Source organism: Leopardus geoffroyi, chromosome A3 (assembly GCF_018350155.1).
Source record: "Leopardus geoffroyi isolate Oge1 chromosome A3, O.geoffroyi_Oge1_pat1.0, whole genome shotgun sequence".
Taxonomy (NCBI): domain Eukaryota; kingdom Metazoa; phylum Chordata; class Mammalia; order Carnivora; family Felidae; genus Leopardus; species Leopardus geoffroyi.
Window position 1 is genome coordinate 117,643,780 of NC_059336.1, and position 22,822 is coordinate 117,666,601.

General features: G+C 49.9%; 1 long non-coding RNA gene across 3 annotated transcripts; it reads right to left on the reverse strand.

Moving 5' to 3' along the window:
• Positions 1 to 997: 997 nt before the first annotated feature.
• LOC123581299 lies at positions 998 to 14,240 on the reverse strand. Of its 3 annotated transcripts, XR_006703703.1 has the most exons (4): positions 13,249 to 14,240; positions 5,448 to 5,491; positions 3,350 to 3,643; positions 998 to 1,702 (listed from the first exon to the last, which is right to left on the reverse strand). It is a non-coding gene; the product is annotated as an uncharacterized LOC123581299 (long non-coding RNA). The 3 variants fall into 3 exon arrangements; XR_006703704.1 differs by lacking the exon at positions 5,448 to 5,491; XR_006703705.1 differs by lacking the exon at positions 5,448 to 5,491 and having other exon boundaries at positions 11,397 to 14,240.
• Between the last annotated feature and the right edge of the window lie 8,582 nt (positions 14,241 to 22,822).

The following is a 22,822-nucleotide window of genomic DNA, read 5'->3' on the forward strand; positions in this document are numbered from 1 at the left end:
TTAACAACAGCCAGGCTTCCCTGTGATGTAGGGTCCACTCAGCCTGGGCCCTCTCAGCCATGCCCTGTCTGATCCCATCACAGATCCAGAAATCCTGGCTCCCTAGTCAAGGGCTGGGCAGCTCCTAGCTGTGTGCTCCCTCACTGTCTCGAACCTCCATGTCTTGGGGGAAGCTACCGGGGGGGGGGGGGGGGGGGGGGAGGGGTCCTCCTGAGGGAAGTGAGGCCACGTCCTCCTGTGAGGCCACAGCCCACCAAGATGATGAGGGCTCCCAGGAAGGACCATCCCCATTGGAATTCTCTTTTGAAAAAAGGAGATCCAGGTAAGAACCATGAGGATGGGCCCCCAGATACCAAGGGATTGTTTCTGTGTGAGCAATAGCCACATCTCCCTTGTTCAGGCCCATGGTGGTTCCTGTCCACACAGAAGGAAGGAAAGACCATTTCCAGCTGGCCTGGGGTGCCAACATTGCCAATACTTCCTTGCTGGCAATAAATTCCCAAATATATTTTTGCTTCTCCCCTCTAACGTTAAACCTTGGGTATATTTCAAAGGAAACGCCACTCTGCCTGTTTCTGATTCATACCCGCTGAGCTCATCAAAACCAGAATTATTTGGTAATAGCTGTTGGGTTTACTGGATGTCCTCTGGGATCTGTAAAAATCTCTGTTCCTCAGAAACAGGAAGTTTCAACAGGAGGACAGAGGCTGGTACAAAAATCAAAATTTGAATTCTTTCTGACTATTGGAGAGGCACAGGGTTCATGGCATTTCCTTCCTTCAGCCAATCAACACACATGGATTCGATGCCTGCTGTGTGCAGCAGCTAGGAACACAAAGATGATTTTTAAAAAGTTTTTTTAAATCTTTATTTGTTTTTGAGAGAGAGACAGAGTACAAGTAGGGGAGGAACAGAGAGAGAGGGAGACAGAGAATCCAAAGCAGGTTCCAGGCTCTGAGCTGTCAGCAGAGTCCGACGTGGGGCTCAAACTCACGAACCGCGAGTTCATGACCCAAGCTGAAGTTGGACGCTTAACCGACTGAGCCACCCAGGCGCCCCACAAAGATGATTTTTTAAAAGGGGCTCTGAGTTAATTTGAAGGGCTGCCATAACCGACCGGATGGCTTAAACACAGATATTTATTTTCTCACAGTTCTGGGGAGAGATGTCCAAGATCAAGGTGTCTTCAGGAGTTTTGAAGGCTCTCCCCTTGGTTTTCCCGATGGCTGCCTTCTCTCTGTGTCTTCACATGGCCTTCCCTGTGGCTGTGTGCTGATCTCTTCTTATAAGGATACCAGTCACATGGGATTAGGGCCCAGATGACCTCCTTTTAACTTAATTAGCTCTTTAAAGACCCTGTCTCCAAATTCAGTCACATTAGGACTTCAACATATGAATTTGGGGAAGGGGGGTGAAATACAATTCAGCTGGTAAGAGGCTCTGATCTCAAAAAGCCATTCTCCCATGACAATGTCTCTTTGATCTCTATCTGAGGTTAGCAGCCCAGATGAGGTGTTCTAGGCTGTAATCCCCAGGCTGGTGTAGACTTTCCGTGGCAGGATGATCCAGTGGAGAGCATGGAGCTAGCTGTCGGATCTGGATTCGAAGTTTGCCTCCCTCGCTCACTAGTCGGGTGATGGAGCCCAAGTTGTAAACCTCTGAAGCCTCAGTTTCCTCATTTGTGTAACGTGGATAATATTACCTGTGTAGTTAGTATACAGGGAATTTTTGTGAAGATCCAAAAAGATAATACACGGAAAACATAGCACCATGTCCAGGAGCATAGTAGGTGCTCACAAAATGGAAGTTTCTTTTCCAGGTGTGTTTTCTGCCAGGCTTCTTCTACCAGAGAATGAAGGATGTATCACAACCATTCTTGGGCAGGCGGAGTGTGCCAGGAAATGTAAGAAACTCGGGCACAGGGTTGTCACTGCCTTGGAACACATTCCACCCTTAAGACAGCCAAACCTGAGAGCAGGAGGGAGAAACGATCCGGGATTGGACCTCACCCGTAACCCCCACTGCTGGGACCTCTGTGAGAATGTGGTGTCGGAAAGTAGCAGGGGACAAATATCAGGTCCGGGCTGAGCCCGGCTATGGAAAACTGATCTTGCAGAAAACAACAAAGCCCAAAGGCTGACAAAGCCCTCTGGTCAATGGAAGCCTTCAAGGTCCAGAGGTGTAGCGTCTAGACCAGTCGAGTCATCTGGATTCTACTCCCATCTCTGATATTTCCCAGTGGTGGGACATTTGCACCCACCAGACCTCTCTGAGCTTCAGTCCCCACAGAAGGACAAATGGAATAGAGTGTTAGACTGATGTGAGTTTATATATTATTAAGAAGTCCAAAAGGCACTGAACCGGCACCCTCCTCTGGGCTACCACACTTTCTCAGCTGCCTGGGGCTGAGGGGGGAAGTCCCTGTTGCTCTGGTTTCTAGTTTCCTTAAACTGCCCACATTTACACACACACACTCCACACATGAAAGCAGATTAAGGATGCATATCCAGCTTCGGAGTAAGAGGGCTGAGGGCTCATCTGGGCCACATGGCCGCTTCGACATCTCCCACCCCCACCTGGGAGCCCTCTCCCCCTCCCCCACCCTCCCCAAATTACTCACACTCCTGGAAACATGACTGATGACTTCAGGATGAGTAAGAGGCCGAGCACGTCATGGCCCAACTGCTGGCAGGGTAAATGAGTTCAGTGCTCCCTTGAGCAGGGCCACTTAGACATGTGCCAAGAGTCCATTCTGGGGGAAAGGGGTCACGGGACCCTAAGAGCAGCTCGGCTTGATTTAGCAATGAGCCAGAAGTCCTTTGACCGATTTCCCTGTTTCCAACCCCTGAGTGATGACCGCCTTCTCAGCTTGGGGTGACTGCCCCAATGCCTCTCTGGGAGGCCTGGGCAGTGGGGGCAGGGGCTCACACTGAGCTCTAGGACACTGTGTTTCTCTGACCCAAGCACCCCTGGCCTCACCACAGCACAGCATGCATGGCCCAGGGCAACCTGAACTTGGCAGCCTAGCCTGGACTGCTTTGAAAGGGCCCTAATCCAGGGCCCGACCTACAGTGTGCTTGTGTGTTTAATCTTTCCTGCACACCCTAATCCGTGGTGCCAGTCAAGCAGGCATTTTTGGTGTGTTTTCCATTTTCCGTGTGTCCCATTTCTGAGCCTTTGGTGGAAATGGGATCACAGCAAAGGGGTGTGTTAACGCGTCTTGAAATGCCAATCTTCACATTCTTGGAGTTAAGGTAAGGGCTCAACATTCTAATATAAGCAAAGCAGCACACAAACTGGACTGTCCTGGCACTTAATAAATAGGGCTGAAGCATCAGTTTCCCCATACCTAATACGGGTGGAGTCGGGGCACGGATGGCGTGGAAAGAAAGGCCAGGACAGTGAAGGCTGAGGCAGCCTCACCTCAATGTCCTTTGCAACCAGGGCAAGATGGCGTCCTCACCCTGAGCCTCTGCTGCCAGACGATCACTCCTGTGTGGGGAACAGGGCTCACCCCCGAGCTTGGCTCCGTGAGGATATCAACATGTTGCTTGGGATCCACCGTGATGTCCTTCAGATTGCTCAAGACAAGAGTGATGCATTACATGTAAGGACTTTATTAGGGTGTTTCAGGATGGAGAAACTAGAACGCAGAAGAACATATTGTGAGGATGATTTGTTTGATGAAGTCTGAGATCCTAAAGGCAGGGGCTAGAACACAAGTGAGGCAGGCACCCGATCCTTCTCAGCCAGCTCCTCTCCCATCAGAAAGGATGGGTCTTCTGCCCCCTCCCCACTTTTTATTAACATTAGACTAAGTCATTTAAATACAGTTTGTTAGAAGATCCATATAAAGCCAGAATAAGCCTTCAGCAGTAAACTCAGAGATGTTTAAGAGACATTTCTTTCTTCTCAGCTGAAACATCTTTGCCACCAGAGTGGCAAAACATTAATTGCCGTGGATTCGTGACCCCTCCCCCTTTTCTTAGCATCAAGACTGATTTTCTAGAGTTTTACAGAGAGTCAAAGCACTGGGGTGACTTCCCGCAGGGCCACCTGTCCAAACCTCTCCTGGGAGGGTCATCATTCTGACCCACAGCTCCTTCCGGGTTCAGCTGTCCCCAGGCCACAGTGAGGGTCCAGAATTCATTCTGCTGTTCCTGGGCCATCAGAGATGGGGGGCTCTACAAGGCTGCCCCATGCCTCCTCGAGGTCTCCATGGCTCCTGAGATCCTAACCCCAGATTTAAGGGTGTGTAATTGCTCTAATTCCTTCTACACAGCCTAGGGGATTTTTCTGTAGTCTTAGAAGTGCTATTAACTGGAAGTAGAGGGTAGGGGTGGGGGGTGGTGCTCTCTAGCATGCTGTTTTCCCCAAACTTTATGTCTCTATTCCCCTAAGGACTTAGATTTTCAGAACCAAAGCCAAAAAGTCTCCCTTTATTCCTTCCCTGTGTCTTGGGATTGTGCTCACTTCCCCTTGGCAGTCAGCAAATAATTGCTTGAGTGGTGAAAAGGGCGAAGGATAAATACTGGAAGGAATGAGTTGGTATTTCAAAAACTTGCTACCCCATAGAGGATTTTCACTACATGATTTAGGACCTGCAGTTAAGCTACAGCAGTCAAGGTAGTACATACAGTATTGGCATAAGAATGGACAATGGGATCAAGGGAAGAGTCCAGAAGTAGACGCACACAGGTGTGGCCAACTGATTGTCAACAAAGACACCATAGTAATTCAATGGGTAAAGCAAAGTTTTTTTTTAAATTTTCCATGGTGCTAGAACAATTTGATAGTCATATATTTAAAAATGAGCAATCACCCTTACCTCACATCATACTCAAAAATTTCTTTAAGGTGGATCACAGACCTAAACACACAAACTAAAACTATAAAGCTTCTAAAAAGGAACAGAGACAGAAATTTTCATGACCTGACAGAAGGCCAAGTTTTCTTAAACAGGTCATAAAATCACAAACTATTACAAAAAAATCAATTGGACTTCATCAAAAAAAAATTGTTTTTGCAATCCAAAGACTCTGTTAAGGAAACAGACAAGCCAGTCTGCAAAGAAATATTCACAATATATATATCCGACAAAGTGCTGGTATCTGGAATATATAAAGAATGCCAACAAATCAATAATACAAAGATTTTTTTAAAAAATCAACCCAATAAATGAAAGAGAGCGAAAGACTTGACCTGACAGGTCATAAAAGATTACAAGTAGCCAATAACCAAATGAAAATTGCTCAACATCTTTGTGTTAGGAAATGTGCAATGACATTTCACACCCACTGGAATGGCCACACTTAAAAAGAGCAACAGTACCTAACGCTGGTAAGGACGTGGAGCAACTGGAACTCATACATTGTTGGCGGGAGCATAAAATGGTACAACCATCTTGGAAAACTAGCAGTTTCTTACAAAGTGAAATATACACCTACCTTATGATTCACTGATGCCATTCCCAAGTATTTATCCAAGAAACCTGAAAATGCATATTCACAAGAAAAATTGTCCAAAAAGTTTCATAGCAGTTTTGTTCATAGCAGCAAAACACTAGAAATGACCCAAATGTCCATCCACAGGTGGGCACATAAACAAATTATGTTATCTTCCTAAAATGGTATGCTACTCAGCAGTAGAAATGAATAAACGACTGATAGATGCTACATGGCTGAACCTCAATATTATGTTGAAAGAAAGAGAAGCACAAAGTGTACATATGGGGTGATTCCACTTTTATGAGATCTAGAACAGGCAAAGCCAATCCATGAAGATAGAAATCAAGACATTGGTTGCCTTGAGACAGGGGGGTGGGTGTTGACAGAAAAGTTCTGGGGATCTAATGTTCTGGAAATCATTATCACAAGGTGACTATGATCATAATTAAGACTGAAAAACAAAAAATGAGAAATATGGCAACTTTGTGTGATGATGGAAATATGCTGTACCTTGATTGGATACGTGATTACATAGGTATGTATGGTCATCTGTCAAAACTCATTGGGTTTTACACTTAAGATCTTTGCATTCACAGTATGTAGACTACACCTCAATAATAAAAAATAAGAAAAAAAACAGTTGCCAGGGGCCAGGGAGAGGGCGAATTGGGGAGTTATGTTTAATGGGTATGGAGTTTCAGTTTTGCAAAACGAAAAATTATAGAGATCAGTTAGACAACGATACGAATATACTTAACACGACTGAACTTAATAAGGTAAATTTTGTGTTATGTGTATTTTACAATAAAAATGAACACAACATGCTACCACAACCTAGCAAACCTTGTTCATGAAGATTCAAACACAAACAGCTTAATTTCTTTCTTTTTAAAAGTATTATTTATTTTGGGGGGTGGGGAGAGAACAAGCATAGGAGGGGCAGAGAGAGAGGTGGACAGAAGATCCACAGCTGGCTCCGAGCCGACAGAACACAGAGAGCCCGACGCGGAGCTAGAACCCACGAACCGTGAGATCGTGACTTAACCGACTGAGCCACCCAGGAGCCCCTTAACTTCTTAATATAATATTTATGTGGCCTCTTGAAACAGAAGGGCCAAGGTAAATCACAGGTTATATTGGATCACAAAACAGTACAATAGGAAATCAAATATAACATGCAAGTATTGCCGTGATCCTGCTCTCGGGGCACCTGCTATCTGACTGTTGGCAGTGAGTGTCCCCCAACAGTGTCCTGGCTTTCCAGATTGCACCATGATGGGTTTTGAAGGGAAGGTCTCAAATGCTGATATTGCTTGTACTACTAGGGAAGAGAAGTTCCGGAACAACTTTCTGATGAATCCTACCCTAAAGAGCCTCATTTCTTGTGTCTTCATATTGGGTCTTTAGGGTCTCCCTCATTCACACCCCACTCCCTGGGCCCAGACCCCACCTCACACAGTCAGGGAGGGTTGGTCAAGGTGACCGGGGTCCTCCCACATCCTGCCCTCTGGGCCCTGCAGGTCTGCTCAGTGGTGGGGCTGGCTGGTGGGGACCCTGAGCCCTGAAGTCCTGTGGTCCATGCTTATCATGTGACATGCTTGCCATCCTCCCGGATGGGGAGGGTCCTGCCCATCCTCCCCTCTGTCCCAGGCAGAGGACAAGGTCACTCTGCAAGTCTGGCCGCAATGCCCAACATCCTGCTCACTTGGCAGACGTTCAGGAGAAAGTGCGGTTGGGGGAGGGGGTCTTGAATATTCCAGAGGTCGTGACCTTGCTCTCTACTTCCATCATTGCTATGCCTCTGCACTCAGCATGCATCTTCTCCATCAGCCCAGTGTCATGGTGGCAGACATGGGCGGTGTGCTGGGGACAGTGGAGAAGTGAGCGGGTGCCCCTGTGGACGTGAAGTCCTCTCTGTAGGGCTGCCTGGCTCTGGGGCCGAAGAACATCATGGACCATTTAAATTTCAGTCTCTGCCCACCTTGACTCCTCAGGGGACAGAGAGAGAATTAGCTGGAAGGTTCAGAAGACCTCTCCTATGAACCCATTTCCTGAGAAGCTGGTCCCACAAGCCCAGTCAGTATCCTAGAGGTTTGCGTGTGCCAAGAGGAGCAGGCCCTGCCTCGGGTGTGTGTCGTCTGTGGCGGGGCCCAAGGAAGGAAGAAGGTGAGGGGGCGTGATGAGCCTGGACTCCACAGGTAACACCCTACGTGGCCTTGGCCAAGTCTGTCATCTGTTAAAAAAATATACATATATGTATGGCAGACACGAGCACAGGGCTTTTTGTGCTGAGGTCCTCAGCACTGGCTAGGACTCCCCTCTGGCTCTGCCTGTCTGGGAGCCAGGCTGGGGCAGGGCCGAACGAGAGTCGACCCCCCACATGTGGCTAACGTCCAGGCCCACTGCGTGGCTGAGGAGTGATGTTGTCAGTGGAATGGGGGTGGCAGCAGCTGTGGGGCCCAGATGGGAGGAAGGCACACAGAAAGGGCACCCTGGAGAAGCAGCGAATCGTGAATCATGCTGTTCATTAACTCAGGCTCATTAGGAGGCAAGCATGAGGGCCCCAGTTTTTACCATCCCCATCATCCTGCTGATGGGGCCCCCTACCTTCTCACCGGTCCTGAGTGCCCGGGGGGAAGTACATGCTTTCGGGGTGCTTGGCGTGGATGGCTGCCTTGTGAGAAGGGGAAAGAGAGCTGGCATTTATTAAGCATCCCCTGCATGCCGGGTCTGTGTTAAAGTTTTCGCAAGGGTTATACCTCATTTGGTCCTCACAATACCCTGAGAGGTGGGATTCATCATTCTCACTTTGCAGATGGGGAAATTGAGGCTCAGAATGGAGAGTGGATTTGCCCAAGTTCTCCTACTTAATTAGGCATAGCCTCTTCCCCCATCACCTCATTGCTTTCATCACAATATAGAACTGTCTTACTTGTAAGGCTGAAGATACTTCTAGATTTTCTATTCTCGACGCCTCCAATTATGGCTGTCACCTGCCCTAAGAATCAGCCTCTGAGTCTTTCCAACAATCCCCTTCCCTTGCTGGAAATGGAAACTTCCTCCACTGAGACAGCTTTTAATGGCCTAGATGAAGAGTACTCCCCAGAAGAGGGAAGGTGGGATTTTAATCTTTCTGAAATAAAGAACAGCAACTACCATGAATGGCAGAGATATCTGGCAGAATGAGCATAGACTGTCCTAGAAGCCCAGGGGGCCATTGTGTCTGGAGTACAGGGACTGGGGCGTGGGGCGCAGACAGGGAAGAGGTATGCGTTTTATTCCACGGGCATTTTCCTTAGGGGCGATGGTGCCCACCCACGGCCCTGAGAAGACGAGGCGAGAGAAGTCAGGTGGGCAGCTCTACCGGGTCTGGGACACGGAAGAGAGAACTGGGCTGGAGTTAGATCAGAAGTTGGGCTGACAAGAGCTCCCCCAAAGGAGGTTTGATCTCAATACCTCAGAGCCTGCCACAGCGAACTGCAAAGCTGGGCGCTTGTGGTATGGGAAAGAGAGTCCAGAGGAACAACCTTGATTCTGGGCCCTGCCGCACACCTCCCACAAGTCTGGTGTCCCCAGATGCTCACCCTGTGTTGCTGGACCCAGCAGCATCCACCAGAGGTCCCAGAGCACGTTCTTAGCACCACAGCTCCTCAGGCCTGTCTGCCCTTGTCTTCTCCGTAGCCTTCCCCTGGAGGCCTCTGATCCCCCAACCCCATTTCTCAACTGGAGGCCTCCCAGCGACAGGCAGAACCCGGAAGGCAAGACTCCAGGTGCACACGCAATGGTGAAATGCGCAGGTATTTCAGCAATGGTCCTCGATGGACCCACTCCCACATACCCACAAAACCAACCTGTGCTGAAAGACACGGGAGACCGGCATCTCAACAGTGCAGTGTCCCCTAAAGACTCTCAGTAGCAAATGGACAGCCCCTTGCATCTGGCTGGTCGTTCCTTGGAGGACTGATTTCGTCCAGAGCTCCATGGTCTGCTGGAGATCTTAGGTGACGGCACTGCTTATGGAAACCAGGCAGGCGCAGGAAGCCCTGTCTCCTGCCAACGATGCTCAGCCCTCGAAAGGACAAGGTGGCCCAGCAGCAGTTGTGTCTGCCCACACAGAGCCAGGGAGCAGGGAACTCATCCTGACACAGACATGGGGGATGGCCAAGGTGTGAGGCCCCTGCCCATGATTCCCCAGTGACTGCAGAAGCTTCTTGCTTTTGAAAGTCCCAGGCAAGGGCTTAGCTGGAGGAGACAAGAACCCAGTTATGGCTTGGGCATTCTAGCGTCTCTGTAATGGGCTGGAAACCCTATGAACTTGCATCACTTTCCTGAACAGTAGATTTGGGTGTTAAAAAGTGTTAGTGAGATGTCTTTTAAGTATTTAGAAATATTTCCCAGCCCTACCACCAAAGACGAGCGTTTGTTTTTTAAAAATAAACCCTTGGCAAAGATGCCATGTGGTGCCTCGCGCAGGTGACGGTTGTGCAAGACGGCCCGCCCACCGACCGTGGGTGGGGACCTGCCTACAGCTGTCACCCAGCTCCTAACAAGTCCTCGGGGCACACCCTGCTCATTAGGCCCCAGCCACGCCCAGCCGCCCAGACTCCTGGTCGAACCAGAATGCCAGGAGGGGGCGGTGGCTCCTTGAACCCTGAACAATGGGCTGTGAGGAGTTAATCCAGGCCCACAGCTCTAAGAACTGGGTGCTGGAGCTCGGGGGCTCCCTCCACTATGTCTAGGATGGGTCCACGGGGCCTACACACTGGCCAGGCTCCCGTCTCCTTGGGGGTCAGGGAGCAGCAGGGGCCCCCAGAGGGAGCCAGGCAGAGCTCTAGGCAGTAAAAGTAGACCTGTGTTTAGAGGCTGCCTCCCTCTGTGGAGGGCTGAGCCTGCAGACATTATCTCACTCCTGCTCAATGTCCCCCCAGGCAGGTAAGGGATGGGACTTGTTCCTGCTTTATAGCTGGGAGCCCAAGCAGAGAGGATGGGCAGCCAGAGAGAGGAGGACCCCGGCATAGCCTAGCCTGCCCAGTATGTGACTACAGCTGGGCAAATGCCCCCACTGGCCCATGTTCCTGCCCCCTGGGGTAGGTGCTGCCCCCTGTGGGTAGGGACGTGCCCCCTGAAACAGTCTGCCTGCCCCCCAGCCCCACCTCAGCTTGCACCCCCTAGATAATCCAGACCTGGCTCCCCTTCCTCCAGGATTCCCCCCTCCCCCCATTTGCAGCACTGCCACCCTCGGGGCCCCGTGTGGCATGAGGAAGGACGGGCTGCCCAGCCCAGCCCCGCCTGGGAAGTACACCTCACGGGCTTCTGCTAACTCAGGATAAACCGGATTGGGGTTAGGCAGGTGGCAACATGCTGCTATTTGTGGAGGCTCCTGGCCTTTCTGCTCCCATGACACCGGGAGGGTGAGGGCGGCATCCATCTTTGCCCGGTCATGGTCTCAGGCCTGTCAGGGAGCCCAGATGGAGTCACGGGCCACAGACTGGAGGCACAGAGTCTGCACAGAGCCAAGGAAGCTTTCAGGAAAGAGCCCTGGCTTGGGACACAGGAGACCCCACGCAGAAACACAGAAAACCCGACCTGGCCACCACCCGCCTGGGGCAGCCTTCCCCTCCTGGGGCCTCATCTTCCCAATGAGGGGGTTGGATTAAATGAGACCCTCTCGCTTTGTAATTCCTCCACTGTCATTAGGCTGTGTTCCCTGACTCTCAGTCCCTCCACTGCTGGTCTCAATAAAACCCATTCAGATTTGGGGGGTTAGAATTAAACTCTGTCTAAATTAAAGGCTAGGCAGGGAGTGATGGCAGAGGCTGGGCAGACACAGCTCTGGGCAGGCAGCCCTGGGGCCTCTGAGAAGAATGAAGAGCCAGTTACAAGCCCAGAGACCCTGCCTTGCACCTCCTGCCCAGTCCCAACCCCAAACCTTGACTTTGTGACGCTTACCCACTCTTTCCAGGTCTCCAAAGCCTGGGCTAAGGTACTTGGGCCGGAGTCCTCTCTGGAGATGTGGGCACAGCGGCTCTGCAGGAGTCATACAGGATGGGGGCCATGAACCCTCAGTAGAGAGCCCCTCCAGGTGCCACAGACCAGCCATGGGGTTTGAGAAGGAGTCAGAAGCCTTCTTAAAACCAGCTGTGCTCCAGACACTCATCCGCTAGGAAGGCCCAGACCAAAGAAGCTCTAAGCTCTGCAAGCCCTTTTACTAACCACTTGAATTGGCTAATCATTTGTAGAGTATGTTTTGGTTGACAAAGCATCTTCCTATATATGATGTCATTTGATCCTCATAGCAACACAATGAGATATTTTCCCATTTTACAAAGGGCAAAACTAAAGCTCAGAATTTAGGCAACCTGCTTATAGGATCCCAACCAGGAAGGGGTGGAACCAAGATGGGGGCCTTGTGGTCAAATTCTGAGTACAGAGCTGTCTCTCTCTAGGACACCATGTCCTTATCGCCAGGTTCCCGGGACCCAGAAACACTCCCCTGGGACGAAGACAGTAGGCTGAGGTTCTCCCACCTAGCAAGGCTATGTGCTTGCTATGTGTCTGTAGTCCAAAGAGCCTAGAGACTCACCATATTGTTGCCCTGGGCCCGTGCACAGGCCCATAGAGAAGGATAGAAAAGCAGTTTCTCTGTAGCAGGGCAAACCCTCCCTGAGGTCTGAAAGGACTGGATTTTCCTCCTGCTAACCCCCATGATGTTCTTTCTTAGAGGAAGTGACCCAGTAGCTACCTTCAAATCTCCGAAAAGCCATGAAGAACAGGGAATGGCCATCTTCTGTGGGGACCATACACGGAGAGAGCAGGAAACAGATGCAACACGGTGTAAGGAAGGATCATGTAAAGATGAACTCTCCAGCAATGAGAACTGCCGGGGGATACAACTAGCTGCTTTGTAAGGTGGTAAGGTCCCTATCACTGGAGGAGTTCAGGCAAAGACTGAGTAACCACTCTGCTCTGGAAATGTTATATAGGAAACTCAACCCTTAGAATACCAAGTAGGAAGAATGGACTCCATGATATTGACACTTCTTCACACCAAGAGCCTATGCAGACATGGGAATTATCCAGCTTCTATTCGGACCCCAGATTCCCCACTCTGAGCACCATATTGGATCAAGACAGAGTTTTTGCTGAGTGTCTCTACTACCTAATCCATGTCAGACTAGAATGGAGTAGAGAGAAGGGGTCAAGAAGCAGGGCTGTGGGTGAGTATAGTAGCCCCTGAACCATTGCAAGGTCTGACATGGGAAGTTCTTCTGGAGCTCTGATCTGAGGGCTGATTGTGTTGAGGCCATCATTATTTGCCCTCCCTGAGAGGTAACTGGGGCATTCCCATTGATTTGGGCAGCTAGCCACAGACCTGCCTAAGCCTCCTGGGTAGCTATCCCCTTTGCCACAGTGACCAGAATGAATTGTCAGGCCAGGTCAAGGCAAGCCCTGCCTGGGTTGTGAGTGTTGGCCACCTGCCAATGTCCAGGAGACAGCTGGCAGAGACATCTACCGTCTCTTCTTTGCAGCTGGCCTAGATTTTTCATATTGAGGAAGAGCTCTCTTGAGACACCTGAGTACCTGCAACCTGGAATGTGGAATTGGAGGTAGAGAGATTCGGCACTAGCACCCCAGGACTGTCCATGGGATACCCCAAGCTACAAAATTGTCTGCCATGATTCCCCGAGGGTTAGGAGACACCAGACCATCGCCCTCCTCCAGAAAGTCTCCCGGGATTTTGTTCAGTTGATGAATAGAGGGTGGTACCTTCCCACTCCCACCATCCTCTGTGGACACCCACCTCCTGCTTGTCTTTTGGTTTTCTCCTGGGGGTAAGTATTGCTAACCTGGAGAGGTAGGAAGGGAAACCCAAGCTTGGCCCAGCCTGGCCCATGTTCTTCTAGGAGTCCTGGGAACTGCTCCCATTCATTCCTTCAATCAATCAATGCTTACTGAACACCTGTGCACCAAAAAGGTGCAAACCAAAAAGACAAATCACCTCATAGAAAAATGGGTGAAGTATATAAACAGTCAATTCCCAGACTGGTCTTGCCACTTACTTGCTGTGTAAATTTGGGTGAGTAACTTAACCTTTCTGTGCCTGTTTCCTTACCTATGAAATTATGATAATCATGGTTCTAATTCACTGGGTGACTTTGGAAAGTGAATGAGATTGTCCACACATTATGGGTGGAATTGTGTCTCTTGCAAATTCATACTGCCGAAGCCTAGTTCCCAATCCCTCAGAATTGGAATTTACTTGGAAATAAGGCCTTTAATGGAGTGATTAAGTTAAAAGGAGGCCATTAAGGTGGGACTCTAATCCAATCTGGCTGGTATCCTTATAAAAGGAAGAGACAAAAAGATGGGCACACAGAGAAAGGAACACGTGAAGAGGTAACAAGAAGATGGCCATCTGCATGAGAAGGAGAGAGGCATCTGGAGAAACTAACTTTGTGGGCACCTGATCTTGGACTCCTAGCCTCCAAGCTATGAGAAAATAAATTTCTGTTGTTTTAAGCCATCCAGTCTGTGTCATTTTGCTATGGCATCCCTGGCAATCTAATACACCACCTCAAGCACACATTAGTTTTCTGTTGCTGCTATAACAAGTTACCACAAATTTATTGGCTTAAGATAACACAAATTTATTATCTTACGGTTCCGTAGGTCAAAAATTCCACCAGGCTAAAAACATGGGGTCTGCTGAGCTATATTCCCTTCTGAGGGCTCCAGAGAATCCATTTCCTTGCCTTCTCCAGCTTTTAGAAGATACCTGCCTTCCTTGTCTGTGTCCTTTTCCTTCATTTTATTTTATTTTTTTTTTAAGTTTATTTATTTATTTTGAGAGAGAGAGAGAGAGAGAGAGAGAGAATGAGCACAGGAGGGGTAGAACTGTGACATCACGACCTGAGCCAAAACCAAGAGTCGGACGCTTAACCACCTGAGCACCCAGCACCCCCACTGCTTCTCCATTTTAAAGCCAACAGAGTAGCATCTTCAAATCTGTCTTTTTCTGACCCTCCTACCTCCCTCTTACAAAGATCCTTATGCTTACATTGAGACCGTCCAGATGATCCAGCATAAATAAACTTTTTTTTCTCAGGACTTTTCTGCAAAGTCCCTTTTACCATACAAGGTCACATATTCACAGATTTGGGGGATTAGAACATGTACATTTTTGGGAGAAGGGGCATTATTCTGCCTACCACACATACAATCTATTATTTAAAAAAAAATTTTTTTTTGAGAGAGCACTAGAGGGGGAGGAGCAGAGAGAGGGGGACAGAGGATACAAAGCTGGCTCTGTGCTGACAGCAGTGAGCCTGATGCCAGGCTTGAACTCACGAACTGGGATATCACGACCTGAACCGAAGTCAGACGCTCAACGGACTAAGCCGCCCAGGCGCCGCCATACAATCTATTATTAAATGACAAAAGCAAGCCATAGAACAATGTGCATAGGTTAATCTCATTTATGTAAGAAGATACTAAATCAATTTATACAGATTTATACTCACAAAGCTATTAACTGTGGTATTTTCCGGGGAGGGATTGGGGCTTATATTTTTGTGCATTGTGCCTTTTTTTTTTTTTTACAGTATGCACACACTCATGAATTACTTGTGCAATTTTTAGGAATTTTAAGTCAAAGACAAAAGGAAGAGATGTGTACTCACCCTTTGGAGCTGGGTCTAGAGACACCAAACAAACCCACAGCATCAGAACCTCTAGGAAAGTTTTCTGAGAAGCGTGAGCAGAGCACTGTGGCAGCCGGGTTGGGGGCCCCTCACTGCCTGAAGCAACACCTCTGTTGAGTTCTGAAGGAGGAGAAAGAGTTTCCTAGGTGGAGAGGAGGGAGAAGAGTGTCACCCATGACAGCAGGCCTAAAGGCGAATGACCCGGCTGCATGGCCGCGGCCAGGCCCAGGGGAGCTGACGGGCAAAAGGAAAGGAAGCTCGCACCTATTGAGCCCCTACCTGCCGGGCCCTGTGCTGAGCGGTGTTGTGGGCATTTCCTCATTGGATGGAAGTGAACCAAGGCTGTGTGTGTTGATGGAAGAGAGGGTCCGGGCTGGAGGAGAAAAGGCAAGGAGAAGGTGGCAGGGGGCTGGGCAGGGTCTGCTCCTAGAGCATCTGATGCAGACAAGGAGGGGTGAAGAAGGAGACAGGTAGGGCCGGCGCTGGAGGCAATTCCTTCCCTCACCCCCTCCCGCCCCCCACTTCTGGGTGTCCCATTCACATCCTCAGCCTGGAAGCAGGTGCAGGTTTGCAGGCCACGGTCTCAGGCGGCCCCTCCGAGCTGAGAGTGCTTCCAGACCTGCCCCCAGACCTGCTGCCTCAGATCATCCTGGCAGCGAGGTGGCCACCCTAAGCCACTTCTCTTAGTCCTTTGGGGCCACTATAACAAAATGACACAGACCAGGTCAGTGGCTTATAAACCCAAGAATTTATTTGTCACATTTCTGGAGGCTGGAGGCTGGAAGTCCAAGGTCAGGGTGGCAGTATGGCCGGCTGAGGGTCCTCTGGGTTGCAGGCTGCTGATTTCTTGTTGTGTCTTCACATGCTAGAAGCGGGGCGAGGGATCTCTCTGGGGCCATTTTTATAAAGGCGCTAAGCCCGTTTATGACCTAATCACCTCCGAAAGGCCCCAGTTCCTAATGCCATCACCTTGGGGGTTAGCTTTCAACACATGAATTTGGCGGGGGGCCACAAACGTTCAGATCATAGCATCCCTGAAGGGTTCCCAGGTGGGGAGGAGACTGGGCCCGCGGGGCAGGGAAAGCAGGCAGAGGGGCTTCAACCTGGGGCTCTCCGCCCCGGGCACTTGTCCTTTCTTGCAGCCAGAACACAGCCGTGTCCCGAGGATGTGGCTGTAGACATGACAGAAGGCACCTGTCAGTGGCCGAGGGAAGAGGTGACGGGTGAGTGGAATTAAGTAAGGGGGTGGCCGTCTCTGGTGTTCCAGTGGCACACTGGCCCAGATGATGGGCTCAAATCTCAAATCTGCCAGTTTCAAGCTGTGTGGCATTGGACAAGTTACTTCGCCTCTCTGGGTCTCAATCTCCCCATCTCTAAAGGGGAGTAATGATAGTATCTGCCTCATAGATTACCATCTGGTAAGTGTTTGGAACAGCTGGAACATTGGAGGCCCGCTGCTTAAGTGCTGGGGGTCATTCGTGTGGACTCTCCATGGATGCCCCAGCTAGGCTTGGCAGGCAGAGGGCCCCTTCAGGGTCCCATGCTACCATGTCTCTAACCTCACCCCTGCTCCTGGGTTGGCTCTGGGAGCAGGGCACAGGGACGCCAAAGGAGAGCTGGCTCTGGGGAGTGGGGAATGACAGTAGCCATGGCCTCCCGGGTGGGAGGAGGACAAGGAGGAAGCGGGGGTTCCAGAGGGGCGGAGACACCAGCGGGAAGGTTTGCCCCGGGGGGCAAAGACTGTTGGTCAGTCAATGCCTGGCTTTGGGGTGTCAGAGACAGCTTTATGGGAGCCAGAACTCCTCAGCTCTGTTTCACGGGGCCGAGGTGTCCGTCATGATCTCTGGCATGGCTGTGAAGATTTCCAAAAAGAATTACTTTTAAGTCACTTTAACTGGACAGAAGATCTGTATCCCAGGCTGCACTTTTCAGAGGCGGGGCTGTCACCAAGTCAGAGACATGTTGATGAGTCCGGGTCCATCCGGGAGAGCTGGGAGTGGGAGGTATCTGGATACTGATTCCGGCTGCAGGCCGGGGGCTCTGGAATGCTAAACTCACTCAAGGAAGGGGAAAGAGAGAGAGAGAGAGAAAGAGATGTGCTGATCCCTTGGAGCCCAGCTGTCTCCCACAGGAGGCCCGTCTCCCAGGAAGCCGGGGAGAGCCTCAGTCCAGAGGAGCTCAACCAAATCATCCCGGTCTGCAAATCAGTGGCAGAGCTGGGAAACAGTAACAGCCCGCAGCTTTGCAATCCCATTGCCCAAGCGAGCGAGCGAGGGGGCATCGTTCAGGTGTGAAATGCACCCCTGTCAATTCACCCCTGGGTGAGGGATTCTCAGAAAAGGCTTGACCAAGGCAGGGGTGGAGATGATTGCAGAGGAAGCCCAGACCTGCTGCGAACTGGCTGCGAGGCCTTGAATGACTTGCTTCTAATCTCTGGGTCCCCATCCCTCGTCTGGGTCCCTGTCCCTCATGTTGTAATAAGGAAGGACGGCTGCCTAATGATAGCATTAATCATTATGCAAGGTTTACTGCATCTGAGTCACCTTACGCACATTATCTCATGTAATCCTACAACAACCCTGCGTGGTCGGTATTTGAATCCTCATTTTGGAAATTCCATTTTCCATTTGTCCAAGGCCATGCAGCTAACGAGTGACCCGGCGCAACTGAAAGCCTTGAATGGCCGCTAACGCGGCTCTAGACCCCTCCGGGTCTGCTCTGCACGCCATCCTCAGCAGGAAAAATCAGGGGAAGCCACCAGGGTTTCGTTACGCTCCGCCTCACTGCCAGGCCGGAGAGGCCACGAGGACCGGGCTCCCGGCCAGGAGTGCAGGGGATGGGTGGGGATGGCCCCGGCCTGCCCCCAGGACCCCGGAGCGCCAGGGTAAGAGGCCAGAGCCTGGCACCCCCACAATCCACATGCTTGGTTCTCACAGGCCTGAGAGCGGTGACTGCCTTGAGTTTAAACTGAGCTCCTCTTTCCAAGAGCCTTCCACGCATACCCTTTACACAGCAACTTCCTCCTCTTCCACTCCATCAAATAATAGCTTCTCTGGAAGTCTCTCCAAAGGACCTTTCCACCCAGGCTCATTTACTGCTCATAACCACCCAGGCAGGGGAGGGCATCATCATCATTTCCACACTCAGCTGGGGCAGAGAGGTGGCCAAGAGCGGGTGCTCCAGAGTCACTTGTGGCTCTTCAATGACCAGCCGGTTGGCCTTGGACACGTCACCCATCTGATGGTTATAAGGACTAAATGCCACGTGGATGCGCAACGCTCAGAGCCCTGCTCCTGAAGAGCGAGCCCTTGACAGTGAGAGCTTTTTTTTTTTTTCAAGTCCCTTTTTTATTTTTTTTAATTATTTTTTTAAATGTTTATTTATTTTTGAGAGAGAGAGAGACACAGTGTGAGCAGGGAAGGGCCGAGAGAGAGAGAGAGGAAGACACAGAATCCGAAGCAGGGTCCAGGCTCTGAGCTGTCCGCTCAGAGCCTGACGCGGGGCTCAAACCCACAAACCGTGAGATCATGACCTGAGCCGAAGTCGGACGCTTAACCGATTGAGCCACCCAGGCACCCCTCCGGTCCCTTTTTCTTTAAATAAACTATTTTTTTAGAGCAGTGTTAGGATGACAGCAACATTGAGAGGAGTATGCAAAGATTTCCCATATAAGCCCACGGCCCCTCACTGTCCACATCCCCACCAGAGCCGTACAGCTGACTGTCCACGAACCTGCATTCAGTCACGTGGGCCCACCAACGACCCGTCATTATCACCCAAAGCCCATCATTTACATTAGCGCTCACTCCAGGTGTCGTACATTCTGTGGGCTCGAGCAAATGCATAACGCCCTCTCTCCATCATTGTGGTATCGTACAGAGTAGTTCCACCGCCTAGAAATCCTCTGTGCTCTGCCCATTCAGCCCTCCCTCCTCTCTAACCCTTGGCAACTGATCTTTTTATTGTCTCTGTAGTTTTTCCTCTTCCAGAATGTCACGTAGTTGGAATCGTACAGTGCTGTAGCCTTTGTGGTTTGGCTTCTTTCCACAGAGTAATAGGCATGTAAGGTTCTTCCATATCTTTTCATGGCTTGGCAGCTCATTTCTTTAGTGCTGAAGAATATTCCAGTGTCCAGATGGACCACGGTTCATTTACCCATCCATCCACTGAAGGACGTCTTGGTTGGCATTTATGAATAAAGCCGCTATAAACATCTGCGTGCAGGGTTTTCAACTCTTTTGGATGAATACCTAGGAACACCATTGAAGGTTTATAAAGAGCAGGTTTAGTTTTGTGAGAAACTGTCAAATTGTCTTCCAAAGTGGCTGTACCATGTTGTCTCTCCACCAGTAATCGTGTGGCTTTAATTTTTTTACTCAGAACTAAAAAGTGCCTTACTTATGACTATGTAGCCATTAGTTGGCAGGGACCAACAAGCAATCCTTCTGGTTCCAAATTATGGGCGGTTTCCCCTGGCGGCATTGCCCATCCGCTAGACAGGCCCTCACAAACACATTCACGCTTACTCGCCATTGCTTTTGAGAACTGATTCTTGGTGCGGATGTGTCCCGAAGCATTCCTTTTCCGCCCCATCCGGGAAAGGCCGCCATCTGGTCCCTGCAGCTGAAAGGCTTGTGATGCTCTTGCACAGTGCCCAGGTGCGTACAGGGGCCAGTGTCCAGGTGTCCCAACCTTACCTGGACCTGGAGGAGAACCAGGTGGCTCTGGGAAGCCCTTCCTCCTTTCAGAGCCGACTCAGCCAGCCCCAGAGTCCTAGGTGTCACCGTGCCCCCATCAGGGACTGGCAGAGGAAGAGAAACTGCCCCCACACACCCACCTCTCACTCCAGCTACACTTCTGCCTGTCCTTCCTTCCTTCCTTCCTGAGGTGAAATTCACAGAACAGCATTAATCATCTTAAAAGTGTGTACAGTGCAGTGGCATTCAGTGCATTCACGATGTTGTGTAACCACTACCTGTACCTACTTTTGAAACATTTGCGTTATCTCCAAAGAAAACCCCACGAAGCTATCACTCCCCTTTCCTCTTTCTCCCTCGCCCCTGGCAACCGCCAACCATTCAGCCTCTTTGGGTTTACCTATTCTGGTTATAGAATAAACAGAATCTGTGTCCGGTTCCACACACATTTCTCAGACCACACTTTCTGTAACTTCCTGAGGAAGGAGGAGGAGGAGAGACCTCTCTTGCTGCCTTTGCCTCTGGCCCCACCCCCTTGTCCATGGTGCCCTGTGCCTCCTGCTCACGGTATTTGTGGTCCAGCGAATCCACTCTATGGCATTTCCTATTTCTTTGAACTATTGTGAGCAAAGGACTTTGTTCATAAATTCATTCAACGAATAGCTCATGAGCTAGCAGGGGAGACAGGGGAACCGTCATTACGACGTGTGATCAGGCAATACTGTGGATTTTTCAGAGAGGCAGGGGAGCCATAGAAGAGACACATCACCAAGCCTCAGGGTTTGGGTGGTCAGGGAAGAGACCAGGGGGACGGGGACCCGCATCTGTCTGATTCATCCATTTCCTTAGGACTTAAGAGAGTTCCTGGCACATAGAACCAGGATGAATGAACAAGCCAGTCAACCAATCAATAGAGCTCTCAGCTAAGAGCTGAAGGATGGATACAAATCTGCAAAGCATATCATTTCATCATTTCATATCTGAAACCTTGGAGGCAAAGGTTCAGCCGCTTTAATACACTGAAAGACCTAGTGTCTAGATGGACACTGAAGGGGAGGCAGGTGGGAGATGGGGCCAGAGCATGCAGGGCCTTGGAGGCTACGTGGAGTAGCTTGACTTTAACCTGAGTGTGAAGAGGAAGAATTTTAAGCACACTTGCATTTTAGAAACTCATCTTTTTTTTTTTTTTAATTTATCTTTTTTTGACAGCGAGGGAGAGGAAGAGAGAAAGGGAGAGAGAATCCCAAGCAGGCTCTGCATGGATAGCGCAGAGCCCCATGTGGGGCTCGAACTCACAAACCGCGAGATGGTGACCTGAGCCAAAATCCAGTCAGACACTTAACCGACAGAGCCACCCAGGCACCCTTAGGAACTCATCTTTCTAATCCAGATTAGAGATTAGGATGATCTGATGATGTGCCAGGACAGACAGACATCGTTCTCGCCCTCCTCCAGCTGATGTTTCCATGGGAAACAGAGGTACTTGATACATCATATAAAATAATTAATTCAAAAGTCATAAGGGCACAAGGTGTTCTGAGGGATGCCATGGGTCAGGGAAATCCTCTTGAAGACAGTGACCTTTAAATCGAAACCTGAGAAATGAACAAGATTTGGTCAATTCAAGAGAGAAGCAAAGAGCTTTCCAGACCACCCGGAAGCTATTAGGAAGGTCCTGAGCAAAATGTGCTAAGAGGACTGAGAAAGGTCTAGTGTGTTTGCCGTGCATGGTGTGAGGCTGGGAGTTTGATCAGCTGAGGCTAAGGGATACGTGAGGCTCAGACCCCAAAGAACAGTCTTACACATTTTGGACTTACCCTAAGTCAAATAGGAAGTCTTGAATGATGTAAGCAGGATCCTATTTTGAAAAATGGAATAACTGGCATTTCTCTTTTGTGTTTCTGTGCATGTGACCTTCTTCCTGGTCACTGCAATTATCTGCTTGCTTTGGAAGTGAAGTTAGGATTATCGAAGACAGAAAATGCTGGGAAGATAAGTAACGTTTAGCTTCTGACATCCACAACAGAATTTTTTTTTTCAGCCAGACAGTAGTCTTGAAAGTCCATCATTGTTAGGAAATGGGGTATTCTAGATGTCTGTAACTTCCTCTTTAAAAGATATCAAGAAGCACGCGGGCTGGTAGAGCTTGACTTCAGGGAGAAAACCGAGGAGAAAGCCCCGCTCTTAGGTTTGGAAAATATTGGGGAGGAGGCAAGAGAGGAAGGAGGTGTGGAAGGAAGTCAGGTGTGTGTCCTAATCATCCCTCTTGCAAGTCCCAAGTGGAGGTGTGTTTGATGGGGGAGGGGGTGGTGGTTTCTCAGGCCCTGAGAGGCGATTTCTGTACATATCTCTCTAGAGGTCATCACACCAAAGTCCACTTCAGTGTGGTTAGGCACAGGGAAGGTTTGAATTTAGCCTTCTCTCTTGGAGTTGTGAGTTCGAGCCCCATGTTGGGTAAATGTCACCTTCTCAAGCCACTCTGGTTCCCATATGGTGTTAAAATGATGGCAACACTAGAGCTTTAGCTGTGGGTTTTGCATAAGAAACTAACCAGAAGCGGATAGTTCGAAAGCCTAAGATTAAAAAAAAAAAATGCATTGAACAACAAGCATTGACAAAGTCCTGTCATTTAACAGCTATTTCCTAGTAAAATGCTTGGGCCCCAGAACAGCAGGAAGTAGACTACAAACCCCCTGAAGCTCCCAATGCCCATTTCAAGCATAGCTTGAGGGGTGATGGACCAGGAAGAACCTCCTGGAAGGAAAAGCCCAGAGACAGACAGTGAACGAAAAGAATTCTTCCCAGTGAACAGAAAAGGGGCTGCCGGAGGGGGCTAACCAAGAATTTAACTCCACTGCTCAGGAGGGAGGTCTTTACTCCTCCGGCCTATTAGCACTGGATGCTTGCTACAAACTGGGGCCTGATGTGTTCCCATGCTTCCCTTTTCTGAATGGAGGTCTTCGCTGCAATTACCACA